Source organism: Molossus molossus, unplaced genomic scaffold (assembly GCF_014108415.1).
Source record: "Molossus molossus isolate mMolMol1 unplaced genomic scaffold, mMolMol1.p scaffold_m16_p_9, whole genome shotgun sequence".
Lineage (NCBI taxonomy): Eukaryota > Metazoa > Chordata > Mammalia > Chiroptera > Molossidae > Molossus > Molossus molossus.
The window spans coordinates 22,836,552-22,853,153 of record NW_023425403.1 but is presented as its reverse complement, the minus strand read 5'-3'; the positions used below and the strand labels follow the sequence as shown (position 1 = coordinate 22,853,153).

At 41.4% G+C, this 16,602-nt stretch overlaps 1 pseudogene; it reads right to left on the bottom strand.

Moving 5' to 3' along the window:
* Window positions 1-14,640: 14,640 nt before the first annotated feature.
* On the bottom strand, window positions 14,641-15,787 carry LOC118623037 (annotated as a pseudogene).
* Window positions 15,788-16,602: the final 815 nt, after the last annotated feature.

The window sequence follows — 16,602 nt, the reverse complement described above, 5'->3', positions numbered from 1 at the left end:
TGATATACATGTATGCCTGTGAAATTATTACCACCATAATCAAGAAAATGAACATATCCATTGTCCCCTAAAGTTTTCTTTCATTTTTTTAAAAACTCATCTTTATTGTTGAATGTATTACAGATGTTTCTCCCTTTTTTCCCCATTGACACCCTCCTCCCCATTGCTGCCCCCTCCTGCCTTCCCCACACTATTGTCGGTGTCCATTGGTTGTGCACATATGCATAGAAGTTCTTTGGTTTATCTCATCCCACCCTCTCTCCCCCTTTCCCTTTGAGGTTCATCAGCCTAACAACCAATTTGTAATTCTTAATTCCTTCATCTTTTTCACCCAGCCCCCACCCACCCATCTGGCAAGCAACAAAAAGTTCTCTGTATCTATGAGTCTGTTTCTGTTCTGCTGCCTCATTTGTTTGTAGATTCAGTTGTTGATAGATATGTATTAATTGCCATTTTATTGTTCATATTTTTGTTCTTCTTCACCTTCAAGAAGACCCTTCAACATTTCATATAATACTGGTTTGGTGGTGATGAATTACTTTAGCTTTTTCTTGTTTGGGAAACTCTTGATAGGCCATCAATTCTAAATGATAGCTTTGCAGGATAGAGTAATCTTGGTTATAGATCATTGCTTTTCATCACCTTGATTATCTCTTGCCACTCCTTTCTGGCCTGCAAAATTTCTTTTGAGAAATCAGCTGACAGTCTTATGGGAGCTTCTTTGTAGGTAATGGATTCTCTCTTTGTATTTAACCTTTGGCATTTTGATGATGATGTGTCTTGGTGTGGGCCTCTTTGGGTTCAACTTGTTTGGGACTCTCTGTGCTTCCTGGACTTGTATGTCTGTTTCCTTCACCAAGTTGGGGAAGTTTTCTGTCATTATTGTTTCAAATAGTTTTTCAATTTCTTGCTCTCTCTCTTCTCCTTCAGGCACCCCTATAATGTGAATGTTGGCATGCTTGAAGTTGTCCCAGAGGCTCCTTACACTATCCTCATTTTTTTGGATTCTTTGTTCTTTTTGCTGTTCTAGTTGGGTGTTTTCTGCTTCGTTATATTCCAAATCAATGATTTGCTTCTTGGCTTTACCTACTCTACTATTGATTCCCTGTAAATTATTCTTTATTTCAGTTAGTGCATCTTTCATTTCTGACTGGCCCTTTTTTGTGTTGTTGATGTTCTCACTAAGTTCCTCAGAGGTCTCCTTAAGTTCCTTGAAGGTCACACTAAGTCCCTTGGATGTCTCACCAAGTTCCCTGAGCAACCTTATAACCTGTGTTCTGAACTCTGCATCTGTTAGATTGCTTATCTCCATTTTGTTCAGTTCTTTTCCTGGAGTTTTGTTCTTTTCTTTCATTTGGGACATGTTTCTTTGTCTCCTTATTTTGGCTGCTTTCCTGTGATTGTTTCTATGTTTTAGGCAGAGTTGTTATACCTCCTAGGCTTCATAGGGTGGCCTACTGTTGTAGGTGTTCTGTAGGATCCAGTGGCACAGTTTCTCTGATCACCCCAGCTGGGCCCTCACAGTGCACCCCTAGTGTGGACTGTACACCCTTCTGTTGTAATTGAGTCTTGATTGCTGTTGGCACATCAATGGGAGGGGTTTATTCAGGCTGATCAGTTGCAAGGACTGGCTGTGCCCACTAGCCAGCACCTTGGAGGATTAGCTGTGTAGGGGTCCACCACACAGAGCAAGACTTACTTCATCAGGGCTCTGGTACCCACTGAGTCCACTCACTGAGTGTGTCACTTGTGGAGGTGGTTGGGTGGTGGTGTTTCCATGTGGTCTGAAGCTGTCCACCAGGTATGCTGGCTCTGGGGCAAGGTCAGCCACGGCCTAGGTTCTATCTGGGGCCACCTGGCATAAGCTACAAAGTGATCTGCAGATGACTTCTTCTTGTGCTGGGCTTGGAGTTGTGCAGAAAAAGCCAAGTTGTGAACCAAGGCTAGCTGCTTCTAGTGCCAGGCCTGGGGCCACTGACTGAGAGGTATGGGGCTCGCTGAGACTGGCCCCTTTTGAGCCCTGGCTCCGCACCGCGCTTGTGGGCTACTGGGTCACATAGGGCCCTATGGAGCCCCTGGTCCCGCTGCTGGTGGCTGGGGAGTGCTGCTGTGGGGCTCAGCTCCTGCTCAGCCTTTGCTGTTGTTTTTTTTGGTGGGGGATAGTTCTCTGCTCCTGGTCTGTGCTTCTGTTGCCTGGGGATGGATGTCTGCTCTCCGGCCTCTGTTGCTGGGCGTATATCTTGACTCTGATCGGGCTGCTACTGCGGGGGATGGTGCTGGGCTCCTGGCCATTTGCGGTTTCCGCAACCTGCACTTCACAGCTCCACTACTGTGCACGGGTCTGTGTTGACACAGGGTGTCTACTGGCCCGGTGGTGCCAGGTGCACTGGTGGGCTCAGGTACCAGATGCTGCTTGTTTGAGAAATTTTAGGAAACTGAAGCAGGTTCCAAGACAGGCCAATCCTATGGTAAAGCCTTTGGAAACAGCTTGGGTGGGCCTGGAAGTTGCGTGGGACGGGGCGGGGCCTCAGGGAGTCACCAGGGCGGGGCAACCAGTGTGAGCCAGGTTGCTGGAGTCCCAGATATGGCTTCTGTCTGCCGCCCCAGGGAAGGGCTCACCAAAGGAACAAAGGCCTCTGACAGCACGTCTGTACAGGAGAAAGCTGACCCTCCAGGCCTCATCTGAGGCCAAACAGCTCAGTTCTTCCCTGTTCTCTGGCGCCCCTCAAGCTGCCTCCCCTTGGAGCTCAGAGGGAGCAGGTCTGAGTAGGTCTGTTCGTGGGCCCTTTAAGAGGATCTGCCTGGGGCTCCCGCACCCGCAGTTTCCCTGAGACTCAGTTCCCGGTGGCTTTTCCAGCCAGAAGTTATGGGGACTTCTCTCCTGGCACTGGAACCCTGAGCGGGGCACCTGGTGTGGGACAGGAACCCCTCACCTTCCCAGCTCAGATGTCCTCCTGATTTTTATCCGACACACGTGGGTGTGGGACCAGTGTGTTAGCACCCCCGCCCCTCCTACCAGTCTCAGTGTGGCTGCTGCTTTAATTCCGTGGTTGTAGGACTTCCATTCAGCTCGATGTCAAGCAGTTCTGGATGATGGTTGTGCTGTAGTTTTGTTGTAATTTTGATGTGGTTGTGGGAGGAGGTGATACCGCATTTACTTACCTGCCATCTTGACCTCGATCTCCCCTGAAGTGTTCTTATATCTCTTTGTAATCCCTCCCTCCCAAACGTGCCCTCCACCCTCCACCCCAACTGCATATCATTGCAATTTAAGTTACTCGTTCAATCAGAATTAGCCCCATTTGGCATCGAGTAGCCAACAAGTTGCATCAGAATGTGGAGGTTGAGCTAAATTTTCTCCATATTTAAGAGCTTCTTTGCCACATTATATTGTCATAGCACAAATAATGTAAATATATAACTCAGCAAAATTCAAAATTATCTATGCAATGTATCTTCATTTGATGCTTATGACTATTTAGTTGCAACTGACTAACTCTAGAAATGCTGATGGTCTGTTGACTACTCATTTCATGGGTTGTTTTCAAGGCAAATGCAGTAATGTAGGTGAAAGGTTCTCATAAACTATAATGTGCTGTACCAACAAAAGGCATACTTTTAATTGTGTAAGTCATTATTTTTCCCAGGTAGCCTTAATGCTGTGTGCAGATGAATCTCTGAAGCACATACAGCTTCTCTGACTCCAGTATTAGTCATTAATTAGACATCCTCGTAAGGGCTCACAATGTTTACTGACATGATGGACCACTTTGCATTGGCCTTGGGACAACAAAACTAAAATGACCATGGAGGAATCTTTTAGGGATTTTTGAGACATAGAGTATAGTATACATAAGTCATAATTTAAATATTACTTGCCCTAATAATGCCAGACTAAGATATATGGTAAACAAGTCAACCATGAACATCATTCTATTCTGTCTCTGTTAATCCTCGGGTAACACATTCAGAATTTTAAAAGCCCCCATTTTCTATGATACTTGTGTGAGAGAGTGATGGGCCAAGGACAATAATATGAACTGAGTACCATGAAGATACCGTGAGTGTTTATCAGCTTCAGTTAAATATTATATGGGGAGCAGCCAGAGTCTGTGCTCTCAGAGTGAAGTGTTTTCATCTTGAAGGTAAGACAAAGCCCACTTACAATATTAATTGTATTTCAAAGCTTTCTCGCCGATCTAAGAAACTAATACATATAAAATGCAGACTTTCCTTCTCAATCATCAGAGTTTGGATTCTGAAAACTCTTGTACTAGGATAATGCAAGGTTGAGAAATCTATAGAAACAAGATTAGGAGCCCTGGCCAATTTGGTGCAGCAGTTGGAGCGTCGGCCTGCGGTACTGAGAGACCCGGGTTCGGTTCCCGCTAAGGGCACGTACCTCGGTTGCAGTTTGTCCCCGGCCCTGGTTGGTCGTGTGGGTGGCAGCCACTCGATGTGTCCTTTCACATCGATGTTTCTCTCTCTCTCTCTTCCTCTCTCTCCCTCCCGCTCTATCTGAACAAAAAAATGGAAAAATGTCCTCGGGTGAGGATAAAAAAAAAAAAGAAACAAGATTAGGAGCTAGAAATTCTAAATTTTCTGAAGTCCTTATTAATATACATTTAAACATACAGATAAATAAAAAAAAGAAGACTAGGTAGAATGTCAAAGACCTAAAACAGTAATAAAATTGTTCTTAAAGCAGTAATAATGAATGCTGTATACTACATTTCAATTTCGCTTCCATGCATGACTTATGAAAAGAGGCACAAGGGAGAGAAGGGAAGGGGGTGGATTGCAGTTGTAAAGAGAAATCATTGGCACCCTCCTCCTCCATGGCCTGATGTTCCTACTCTGAGGTCTGTTCTGGAAGGTGAACTTTGTGCGGTGGCTTTAGCAGGACTTCAGGCTCTCCACCAGCAGGAAAGACGCTGTGTGAGGGCTTCAGGCCCTGTGTGAGCTTTCTCCTCCTTTGTACAAAAAATAGATTGAGCAGGAGAAGTATTTAAAAGAACTCTTCACTATCTTTATCTGTTGTAGTCAATGCTTTAAACTCAATCCTTTTTGGGTTTTGTTCTTATACATGTTCAAAGTAGATTCTTTAAGTGCTAAGTTTTAATCAATGGATTTCTTTGGAAGGTTTTTACCTTCTATCTCTAGGAAATGCTGCCACCTGCTTTGCTAGTCACTGGGAAGGGCTGGGTGATGGGCAGATAGCTCACCAACATGAGGGCCTCCAACTGCACTGTCTGTATTGTTACTGTAAGTTAGCACTTATAGCACTATGTCTCAGTGGTTGAGCACTGACCCATGCACCAAGAGGTGGCCAGTTCGATTCCTGGTCAGAGCACATGCCCAGGTTGTGGGCCAGATCCCCAGTGGGGGGCATGCAGGAGGCAGCCAGTAAATGTTCTCTCTCATCGATGTTTCTCTCTCTCTCTTCCTCTCCCTACCTCTCTCTCTAAAATTAATTTTAAAAATTTTGTTTCTAAATTAGCACTTATAATTCAATGATAGAGTATTTTTTCTCATTTACTCTGTACTAAGTCCTCTTCAAAATGCTTTCATGCATTTTTTCTTTTAATACTCATATCTTCTGCCCTGGCCGGTTTTGCTCAGTGGTTAGAGCATTGGCCGGCGGACCAGAGAGGCTCGGGTTTGGTTCCCACTAAGGGCACGTACCTCGGTTGCGGTTTGTCCCCAGCTCTGGTTGGGGTTGTGTGGGTGGCAACAACTTGATGTGTCTCTCTCACATCGATGTTTCTCTCTCTCTCTTCCTCCCTCTCTCCTTTCCACTCTGTCTCAAGATAAATTCAAAAGTGTCCTCGAGTGAGGATAAAATAATAATAATTAAAAAAAAGATGAAGAGGAATGGCAGAGAGGCAAAGTAACTTACTCAGGATCATTTGCTCAGTGGCAAAGTAGGGCTGTGTCTACAGCATTCTGATTCCAGGCTCTTCACTCTTAACCCCTCAGTCAGGCTGCCTCCTTATGCATCATTATTCAACACCTTTCCTTCTGGTCATCACAAACCCCACCCTCATTTTACTTTCCAAACTTGCTCAGTAGCAACATCTCACAATGATACCAGAGCACTCTGGAGTGAGTAATCCACAGATATCTGTATTCATGAGAGGGCACAAAATAATCTGTGGTCCAGGGAGAAGCACAGAAAGATGAGAGTAGACATGAGAGCCCATAGACCTATTTATTTTCACAAGATACTTTCTAACACAACTTAATATTGACTTAGAGTGACGTTTGTGAAATAATTCATAATTTAAGTGGAAAAAACATACATAAGTAAATCTGCGAAAGTTCTGAATTCCTTAAAGAGATCATGCAGACTATTTTCTTTATCTGTTACTTTTCGGGCCTACATTCATTTGTAATTTTTGATTATTTTAAGAGAAAGAATACCAGTTAAATGACCTACTCTAGGATCTTACTCTCTGCAGTTGACCTTGGGCCCACTTGGCCCTGCCCTAGGTCATAGAGAATAATAATAACTTTATTTCTGGCTTCACGTAACATCTGTCCTTGTTTTATTACTTCTTTTGTTTTACTTTTTTTCTTACTAACTTTGTCATACTAACTATACACACCATACTAAGCCTCTGCAATTTTTTTTTCTTTTCTTTATTGCAGTTTATATTCAGTATTGTTTTCCAGTGCCCACCTGGCACCATATATAACTACTACAGTATTACTGAGTACATTACCAAGGTTGTACTTTACATTTCCAGTGACTATTTTGAAAATCAATTTGTACTTCTTTTTTTTAAAGTTAATTTTAGAGAGAGGAAGGGAGAGAGAGAGGAACATGAATGTGAGAGAGAAACATCGATTGGTTGCGGCTCCTACATGTGCCCCGACTAGGAATGGAATCCATCACCTTTTGATATATGGGACAATGCTCCAACCAACTGAGCCACACTGGCCAGGGCTGTACTTATTTTTTTAAAATAGGTTTTTATTTTTTAATCACAGTTGATACACAATATTATATTAGTTTCAAGTGTGCAAGCCAGTAATTAGACTTTATATAACTTATGAGGTGATCACCCTGATAAATCTAGTACCCATCTGACACTATACATAGTTATTATAATTAGTGACTATATTCCCTATACTATACATCCCCATGAGTATTCTGTACCTATCAATTTGTACTTCTTAATTTCTTTACCTTTTTCATCTATCTGCCTCACCCCCCAACCATCTGGCAAATGTCAAATGTTCTCTGCATCTTTGAATCTGTTTCTGTTATGTCTGTTCGTTTATTTTATTTTATTTTATTTTATTTTATTTTATTTTATTTTATTTTATTTTTGAAATCATATGGCACTTGTCTTTGTCTGACTTATTTCTTAGCATAATACCCTCTAGGTCAATCTATGTTGATGCAGGTGGCAAGATTTCATTCTTTTTTTAAGGCTGAATCATATTCCATTGGATTTATGTATCACTTCTTCATTCATTCATCTATTGATGGAAATTTAGGTTGCTTCCATATTTTGGCTGTTGTAAATAATGCTGCAATAAACATATGGATGTATATGTCTTTTTGATTTAGTGTTTTGGTTTTCTTTCAATAAATGCCCAGAAATGGAGTTGCTGGGTCCTTCTTTGTCTCTTGTTATAGCCTATGGTTTAAAGTCCATTTTGTCTGGTATAAGTATTGCTAGTCCAGGATTTTTTTTTGCTTTCCATTTTTATGAAATATCTTTTTCCATTTCTTTACTTTTAGTCTGTGTATGTCTTTTTATCTGAAGTGAGTTTCTTGTAGACAGCATATTTAAGGGTCATGTTTTGTTATCCATTCAGTCACCCTATGTCTTTTTACTGGAATCCATTTGCATTTAAAGTAATTATTGCCAATTTATTATTTATATTTCTTCTCCTTCACTTCTTCCTCCTCCCCCTCTTTCCCTCTTTCCCTCTTTCTTTCTTTCTTTCTTTCTTTCTTTCTTTCTTTCTTTCTTTCTTTCTTTCTTTCTTTCTTCCTCCCTCCCTCCCTCCCTCCCTCCCTCCCTCCCTCCCTCCCTCCCTCTTTCTTTCTTTCTTTCTTTCTTTCTTTCTTTCTTTCTTTCTTTCTTTCTTTCTCCCTCCCCCTCCCTCCCTCCCTCCCTCCCTCCCTCCCTCCCTCCCTCCTTCCCTCTTTCTTTCTTTCTTTCTTTCTTTCTTTCTTTCTTTCTTTCTTTCTTTCTCTCTTTCTTTCTCTCTTTCTTCATCTGGTAGATTACTTGTCTTCATTTTGTTTTGTTCTTTTTCTGAAGTTTTGTTCTGTTCTTTCATTTGGAACATGCTTCTTTGTCTCCTCATTTTGGCTGCTTTCCTGTGTTTGTTTCTATGTATTAGGTAGAGCTTCTTTGTCTCTCAGTCTTAATAGAGTGGCCCTTATTTAGCAGGTATTCTGTAGGGCCCAGAGTCACAGTTTCCTAATATCCTGAGCTATGCATTTCAGGTATGCCCCCTGTGGGGGTGGTGTACACCTTCTTATTGTAGTTGAGCCTTGAATGCTGTTGGCACATTAATGGGAGGGATTTACCCCCAGGCCAACTGGCTGTGAGGACTGGCCTCGACCACTGTGGAGGATCTACTGTGCATGGGCTGACCCCACAGAGCAGAACTCACTTCAGTGGGACCCTGGTGTCTTCTCGGTGTGCCCCTTGAGTGTGTTATTCATGGGGGTGCTTTGGTGTGGTCTGAAGCTGCACCAGATGCACTGGCTCTGGGGCCTCCTGGGAGGTGCAGGCCAAGGTCAAAAACTGCCTGTGCCCTGCCCAGCATAAGCTACAGAGCAATCTGCAGATGGCTCCTACTTTTTCTGGGCTTAGAGGTGTCTGGGAGAGGCCATGCTGTAAACCAAGGCTGGCTGCTACTAATGCTGGAGGTACTGCACACCAAGGCCAGGTGCTGCTTGTTTGAGACATTTTAGGAAAGTCTGGAGCATGAGCCAAGACAGGCTGTTCATGTGGAAAAGCCACTGGAAGTGGCTTAGATGTGCCCATAGGTTGGGTGGGGCAGGGTCTTAGGGAATCACTAGGGTAGGTTGAATAGTGTTTACCAGGTTGATGGAGACTCAGATCTGGTGCCTGCCTGCAGGCTCTGTGTGGCGAGAGCTCAGCAAGGGAACAAGAGCCTCTGCCAGCACTTCTGTCTGGGAGAAAACTGCCCCTCCAGCTCTTGCCCTGATGCCACACAATTTAGTTCCTCCCTGTATGTCCCTGGCACCTTTCAAGTTGCTGTCCTAGCACTGGAGCTCAGCAATGAGTCTGAGTGAGTCCATGCATGGGCCCGTTAAGAGGAACACATTGGCCTCCATCTCACTCAGCCACAATCACCACTTGTTTTCTCAGCTAGAGGTTATGGGGACTTCTCTTCTGGCACTGGAACCCTGGGCTGAGAGGCCTGATGTGGGGCTGAGACCCTTCGTTCCTCAGGGGAGACCTCTGCCTCAAAGATATCCCTCCCGAGTTTTATTCATCACACATGGGTGCAAGACCAACCTGTTCAGCGTCTCTGTTCCTCCTACCAGTCTCTTTGTGGCTTCTGTATAGCCTTAGTTGTAGGGCTTCTGTTTAGGTAGATTTCAGGTAATTCTCAATGATGGTTGTTCTGTAGTTTAGTTGTAATTTTGATGTGGATGTGGGAGGATGAGAGTACCACATTTACCTATACCGCCATCTTAACCAAAGCCTGGAATTCAGTCTTTCACAAGGTGAGTGGATGAACTGGCTTTCTGTTTCATAGCTCTTTTGGAGAATAAATGAGATAATAAGAAAGTGGTTTTGTGGTGATGAACTCCTTTAACTTTTTCTTGTCTGGGAAACTCTTTATATGGCCATCGATTCTAAATGACAGCTTTGCAGGATAGAGTAATCTTGGTTGTAGGTTCTTGCTATTCATCACTCTGAATATTTCTTGCCACTCCCTTCTGGTCTGCAAAGTTTCTTTTGAGAAATCAGCTGACAGCCTTATGGAAACTCCCTTGTAGGTAACTAACTACTTTGCTCTTGTTGCTTTTAAGATACTCTCTTTGTCTTGAACCTTTTGCATTTCGATGATGATGTGTCTTGGTGTGGGCCTCTTGGGGTTCATCTTGTTTGGGACTCTATGCTTCCTGGACTTGTATGTCTGTTTCCTTCACCAAGTTGGGGAAGTTTTCTGTCATTATTGTTTCAGATAGTTTTTCAATTTCTTGCTCTCTCTCTTCTCCTTTTGGCACCCCCAAGATGCGAATGTTGGCACGCTTGAAGTTGTCCCAGAGGCTCCTTACACTATCCTCATTTTTTTGGATTCTTTTTTCCTTTTGCTCTTCTGATTGGGCATTTTTTTGCTTCCTTATATTCCAAATTGATGGTTTGCTTCTTGGCTTTACCTACTCTACTATTGAATCTGTGTAAATTATTCTTTATTTCAGTTAATGCCTCCTTCATTTCTGACTGTGCATCCTTCATTTCTGACTGGTCCTTTTTTATGCTCTTGAGGTCCTCACTAAGTTCACTGAGGTTCTCACTAAATTCATTGTGCATCCTTATAAGCAGCATTTTGAACTCAGCATCTGTTAGGTTGCTTATCTCCATTTCGCTTAGTTCTCTTCTTGGGGTTCTGTTCTGTTTTTTTTTTCATTTGGGACCTGTTTCTTTGTTTCTTCATTTTGGCTGCCTCCCTGTGTTTGTTTCTGTATATTATTTAATGAGAGGTATGGGGCTGAAATGATGAAGGGACTTTTTGAAGAAAAAGATAAAATATATGAACAAACAAAATGGCAATGAATATTATACATATCTATCGACAATGGAATCTACAAACAAAATGAACAGGCAGAACAGAAACATTCTCATAGATACAGAGAACATTTTGTTGGTTGCCAGATGGGAGGAGGGTGTTGAGGGAATGGTTGAAAAGGTGAAGGAATTAAGAAGTACAAATTCATTGCTAGACTGACAAACCTCAAAGGGAAAGGGGTTGAGGGGTGGGAAGAAATAAGCCAAAGAACTTATATGCATAACCAATGGACACAGACAATAGTGTGGGAAAAGGCGGGAGGGGGGTGGGAGTGGGGAGGAGGGGGTTAATGGGGGAAAAATGAGAAACATCTGTAATATATTCAACAATAAAGATTAAAAAAAATCAAAAAAAAAATCAATGAAAAAAAAAAGAAAGTGGTTTTGAAATGGTAAAATGCTACATAAGTGCAGTTTATTATCATTTTTCTCTTTTTCCCTCCAAATATTCTGATATTTGTTTCGGTTCCAGCTACCTCCATTTTTCTGGGCATAAATGTTGATTGTGCTATGATTTAAACAAATTATTTTGACTTTGTGCATATATGTTCATGTACATGTTTTCTTGACCTCCCCATTATTATGATTTTTTTTCCTGGGGGTGTTTCCTCCTTTAATCCCTTTTCCTGTCTTTACTTTCTGGCATAATCTAATTTATCCTCTGTTCTTTCTCTTTTTGCTTTCATAAAAGGAGAAAGATTAGAGCTGTTTGATGACATTTTAACCATTTTATGCCCATTCAGTTACAGACAAAGAGCCATTGCTTATTTTTTGTGATCACAATATAATCAGGTTTTCACCCTTTGGCGATTCAATGTTGTTGGGAAATTGTTCTATTTATGAGTCCTTCACAGGAGAATGTGTCTCAATCAGTGCAGTTTCTGAGAAATGAATCTCACAGGACAATATAGGTTGAGAAGGTATGCTCACAGGCACAATGTGCTCCTTATCATTCATGATTTTCCAGGGAAAAGAAACATATTGTATCATTTAAGTCTCAAAGGAAATGAACAGAAGGGCCATTCCTCATACAGGCTTGGAAATTGAGGTTACTCTAATTATTCCTTTGTGGTACAATGTTTAAAAATGACAAAGATTTTAATAATTTTATTTTGTATCTTCTTAACAAACATGAAGATACTTAGTATTCCAAGAACTTGAGTATGAACAAATATAGATACACTTAAACAATAATAAAATATAGTATTAATGAAATCAAATATACTTGAATTTAGTAAGAAAGTCAGACTAAGGAGTTCTCAATGAAATTTTAAAAGATCTATTAAGTCGTGAATTTGTTCTCCTTCAGTGATTCAAAAATAATAAGACAGGCAAGCAGGAAAGAGCAATGCTGGGAATATGTTTAAAATTGTAGCTGTGGATACTCCCCAAAGGTGACTGAGCTGTATTATTAGTTCACAATTTTGAGACTGTGTGTGTGCTTTGCTCACAGGCCACAGTCAGTGCTGGCATAAATCTCTGTTAATGGAGTGATAGGAATCTGGTTCTCAAGGGTTTAAGAGGATTCCGTTTTATCGCGTGTTCATATTTACCAAGATTAATTACCATTTATTTATTAAAAAAAATTTTTTTTATATTGATTTTTAGAGAGAGAGATGGAAACATCAGTGGGAGAGAACATCAATTGGCCATCGCCTGCATGCCCCCCACTGGGGATCGGGCCCACCACCTGGGCATGTGCCCTGACCAGGAATCGAACGAGTGACCTCTTGGTGCATAGGTCGATGCTCAACCACTGAAGCACACCAGAAAAGTCAAGAGGTTGACAATGCAAATGTTATCACAGAACATTTCCCCTTGGTTCCTGAATCTGCTGGGCTCCCATGTACCAGTCAGTGTCCACTAGGTTTCATTGTCCTTTTCAGATATGTTGATTATATGGTACATTGTTTGGAAACAAAAGTCCATCTGATATTAAAATAAGCAAACCTATTGTGCTTTTCTTTCACATTTCCTACAGGAAAATCTACATATATCAGAGGCTTTCACAATTTAACAGTAAAGTTAGTGCCTTAACCAAACCAAAGAATCCTTCATCAGAAGTTATTGAATCAAACCTCTCATGACATATACAATATATCTAGATTTAAAGGTTTTAAAGCAAAATAACTTAGACTTTAAAACAAATATTTAGACTGATTTTTTTTTATTATTTGAAAGACTGTACTTATCTGTAGCATACAAATAGAGAGAGTAATGCAAAATGCATCAAATTTTATGTGATAAATATACTTTCAACCTAATGGCTGCCTTAAAGCAGAGTGAAAAATGACCCCTTCTCAAAAGCAATCTGGATTGGCTCAGCAAAGTTCACAATTTAGAAAGACCAATCGCCACTGTAGTTCCAGACATTGAAAAATGATTTCCGAAACAGATTAAACATGCAGTTGTTTCACAAAAATAGAAATAGTGTTTGGGATTTTACAAAACTTTATAAAATATAACACTGCATTTGTAAATTCAAGATAGTGTTACACTGAAATAGATAATACTTCCATAGAAGTCTAGTCAAAATTAACTGGTCTGTCTTGACCAGTCTTACATACTATTTCTTCCAGATCTTAGCCGAAGTGGATCTGTGTTCTGTCATAGGATTTTAATCTATTCCAATTATTTTTATAAGATATTTTATTCTAGAAATAATGTTAAAGCAGATGAATGCATACCTATAGATGTTTTGCATATAGAAACTAATGCAATATGATAATTCTATATTGGATAAGTTCCAAACCAAATTCCTAATAACGATCTCCTCTTAATTTAAAATTTATATTTGACAATTATAATTTGGTATCTATAAAACATAAAACTATAATGACTATTTTATGGAAAGATATTTATATGAAGAACTTCTAAATTTAGTTATTTGTAGCCGTCAGATGACAAGTATTTTCTAATTATACCCATTCATAAGCACTCATATCACCTCAAAGAGCCCAAGTGTATTTTTTTTTTTTTTGTGGTACGTGCCCCTAGCGGGAACTGAACCCAGGACTGTCTGGTCCACAGGTCAATGCTCAACCACTGAGCCAAACTGGCCAGGGCCCAAGTGTATTTTTAAAACAAACTAAAAAGTGAGAAGATAAGGGTTTATTTCCTGTAACAGTGCTATTATAATAAGGTTGGTATATGAAAAGTATTTCCAAATCATGTATTCTTGTTACTGGTGCCTTAACTGTTAGATAGACTGATTAGGGGAAAAAAAAAGAACTAATAATATTATTAACTAACCACATTATACTCCTTTTTCCATCATTCTTTGCTTTTAATTTTCCCATATAACAGAACATATAATAAACAACAATGTAGTACATGAGTTATTAAATAAACACTTTTTTGTAATCTTCCAATAAAATAATATAAAATTAAACAAGAATAAGAAGCCAAAAAGTCATCTGCTATATTTGCGATAGACTATCCCCGTAGAGCAGTAGGGAGCTGGGGGGGAGGCAGTGGTGGGGTTGAGGGGAATGACAAGACTTTTAAAAATCTTTTTTAAAGTTTTATTTATTGTTAAGAGAGTGAGTGAGAAACATCAGTTTGTTGTTCCACTTACTTATGCATTCATTGGTTGATGAATGTGTCCTGACCAGGGATGGAACCTGTGACCCTGGCATTTTGGGAGGACACTTTATCCAACAGAGCTACCTGGCTAGGGCAACAGGACCTATTTTCTAACCAATATATTGAGGCACATAGGTTAAAAGTTTCTCAGACAAATTCATGGCTAGAGCAAAATTAAAACAGAGTTCAGAATCTTACATTCCCCCCAAAGCTTACTTCTCAGATAGTCACACCCAATTAAATATTTCAACATATGTCCTTAGTCACTGCTATTATCATCATCAGATACATAATTTAAAGGAGACATCAGTGACTAACTGTAAGAGTCAGATCTAGTAGGCTGGCCTGTGGCCAGGTCCCCAGTAGAAAGCAGGTCATAGCAGAAGTCACAACTCCGCACAGGACTGGCCAGGAAGAAGACATCTCTTTTCAGAGCAGGGCCCAAGGACAACAAAGCCACATTCGCAGCAATGGTGAAGATGATTAACAGGAGTGAATTTTGCTTTCTGACAACGCATACATGCAGTTGCCTCAGAGTCAGGAACCAAGACCGCAGCGTGTTGATTACTGGGTGCTTTCCCACTTCGGGAGAGTAAACCAGTAACACACTTATTTATGTGAGTCATCCATTCCGATTTCTTAATGGCAGTAGCAACATAAGCTGCAAATAACTTAGCTGGTGATTTGATAAGCCATCCATTCCTCAAGTCTCCCTCATCTTTGATGGAATCAATGGGGACATTTTCCAGGACAACAATATGATATTTGTTATATTTTTTCTCCTGGATGACAATATTACCATATACAAGAATATCGTTAAATAAGAAAAACTGCCTTGCTTTGGGCTTTATTCTGCACAATTTAGTCAATATTCCTTCTCGAGTAAGAACCCGCTGGGGTATAATTAAGGGTTGACCAGCTGCTCCAAAACAGTGTTCTACTATATTTCTATGTCTAGCATTTGTTCCACTGCTTGCCAAGCGATCCACATCTCTTGCTAATAGCCCCGTCTGCTAGCTCCCCGGACCTGGACCTGCAGACAGGCGAGGACCAGCGGAGAGGCTCTCAGGGGACTACCCCGCCTTGGCCACCGGCTGGCCTCTCCTCTGCGCTGCCCTGGCGCCGCCACCCACCCTCCGGGCGCGAGCTCGGGCAGAGCACCAGGTTCAGTAATGCTTAGACCAGGCTAATCTGTTAATAGGATTGCTCACGCTTTGTAAAATGAGGACTCTGAAGACTTGTGAAGGATAGTACTTTGGAGTTTAAACAGCCCCTCGCCTCTCTAGAATGGCTCACTTTGGGCGTGCTGATTACAGAGAGGTGATCTTGCTCCCTCTTACCCTCTCACTCATGTTCTTCTTGAGACGTTGGATGGTGAGGGTCACAGGCAGGGAGTGAGGACACATGTCGCCTGTGGATGAAATGCTAGAGGCACGGGGGTGGCCTGCCACATCTTCCCTTCAGGATGTCAGGAGAGGACATTCACAAGGGAGTCGCAGGTTGTCGGACTAATTTTAGCTGTCTTCCTCCACCCTCCTTTGATGGGTAAGACTTGGTATAGCTGAGGAGGGAGAAATTGGAAGCCTTTCCTCCTCCTAGCTCTGTGACCCTGCAAGTAATTTGATTTTTAAACTTTTATTTCCTCATTTGTAAAACACAGATACTGATAGAACCAACTCCTAGAGTTGTGAGGAGTAAATGAAGGAATTAAATAAGACCCTCAGCAGAGTGCCTGGTATTCAGTAAAAATTCACAAATGGAAGTTATTATTATTATATAATTTGACCATTCGGTCTTTTTGCTTCTTTTGGTACGAGGCCCTAGGCTCACTATTATAATCCTGTGCTGTTGATTTAAAAATACATGGAAATGACTCTTCCCTGGGGGGGTAATAGAATTCATACCACTAGAATTTTACAGACCTCTTAAAAAGTATGCATACCGCCCTGGCCAGTTTGGCTCAGCGGTTAGAGCGTCGGCCTGCGGTCCGGAGAGACCCGGGTTCGGTTCCCGCTAAGGGCACGTACTTCGGTTGCAGTTTGTCCCCGGCCCTGGTTGGTCGTGCGGGTGGCAGCCACTCGATGTGTCCTTTCACATCGATGTTTCTCTCTCTCTCCCTTCCTCTCTCTCCCTCCCACTCTACTGTACAAAAAATGGAAAAATATCCTCGGGTGAGGGAAAAAAAAAAAAAGTATGCATACCAACATATGCACATGTGTAT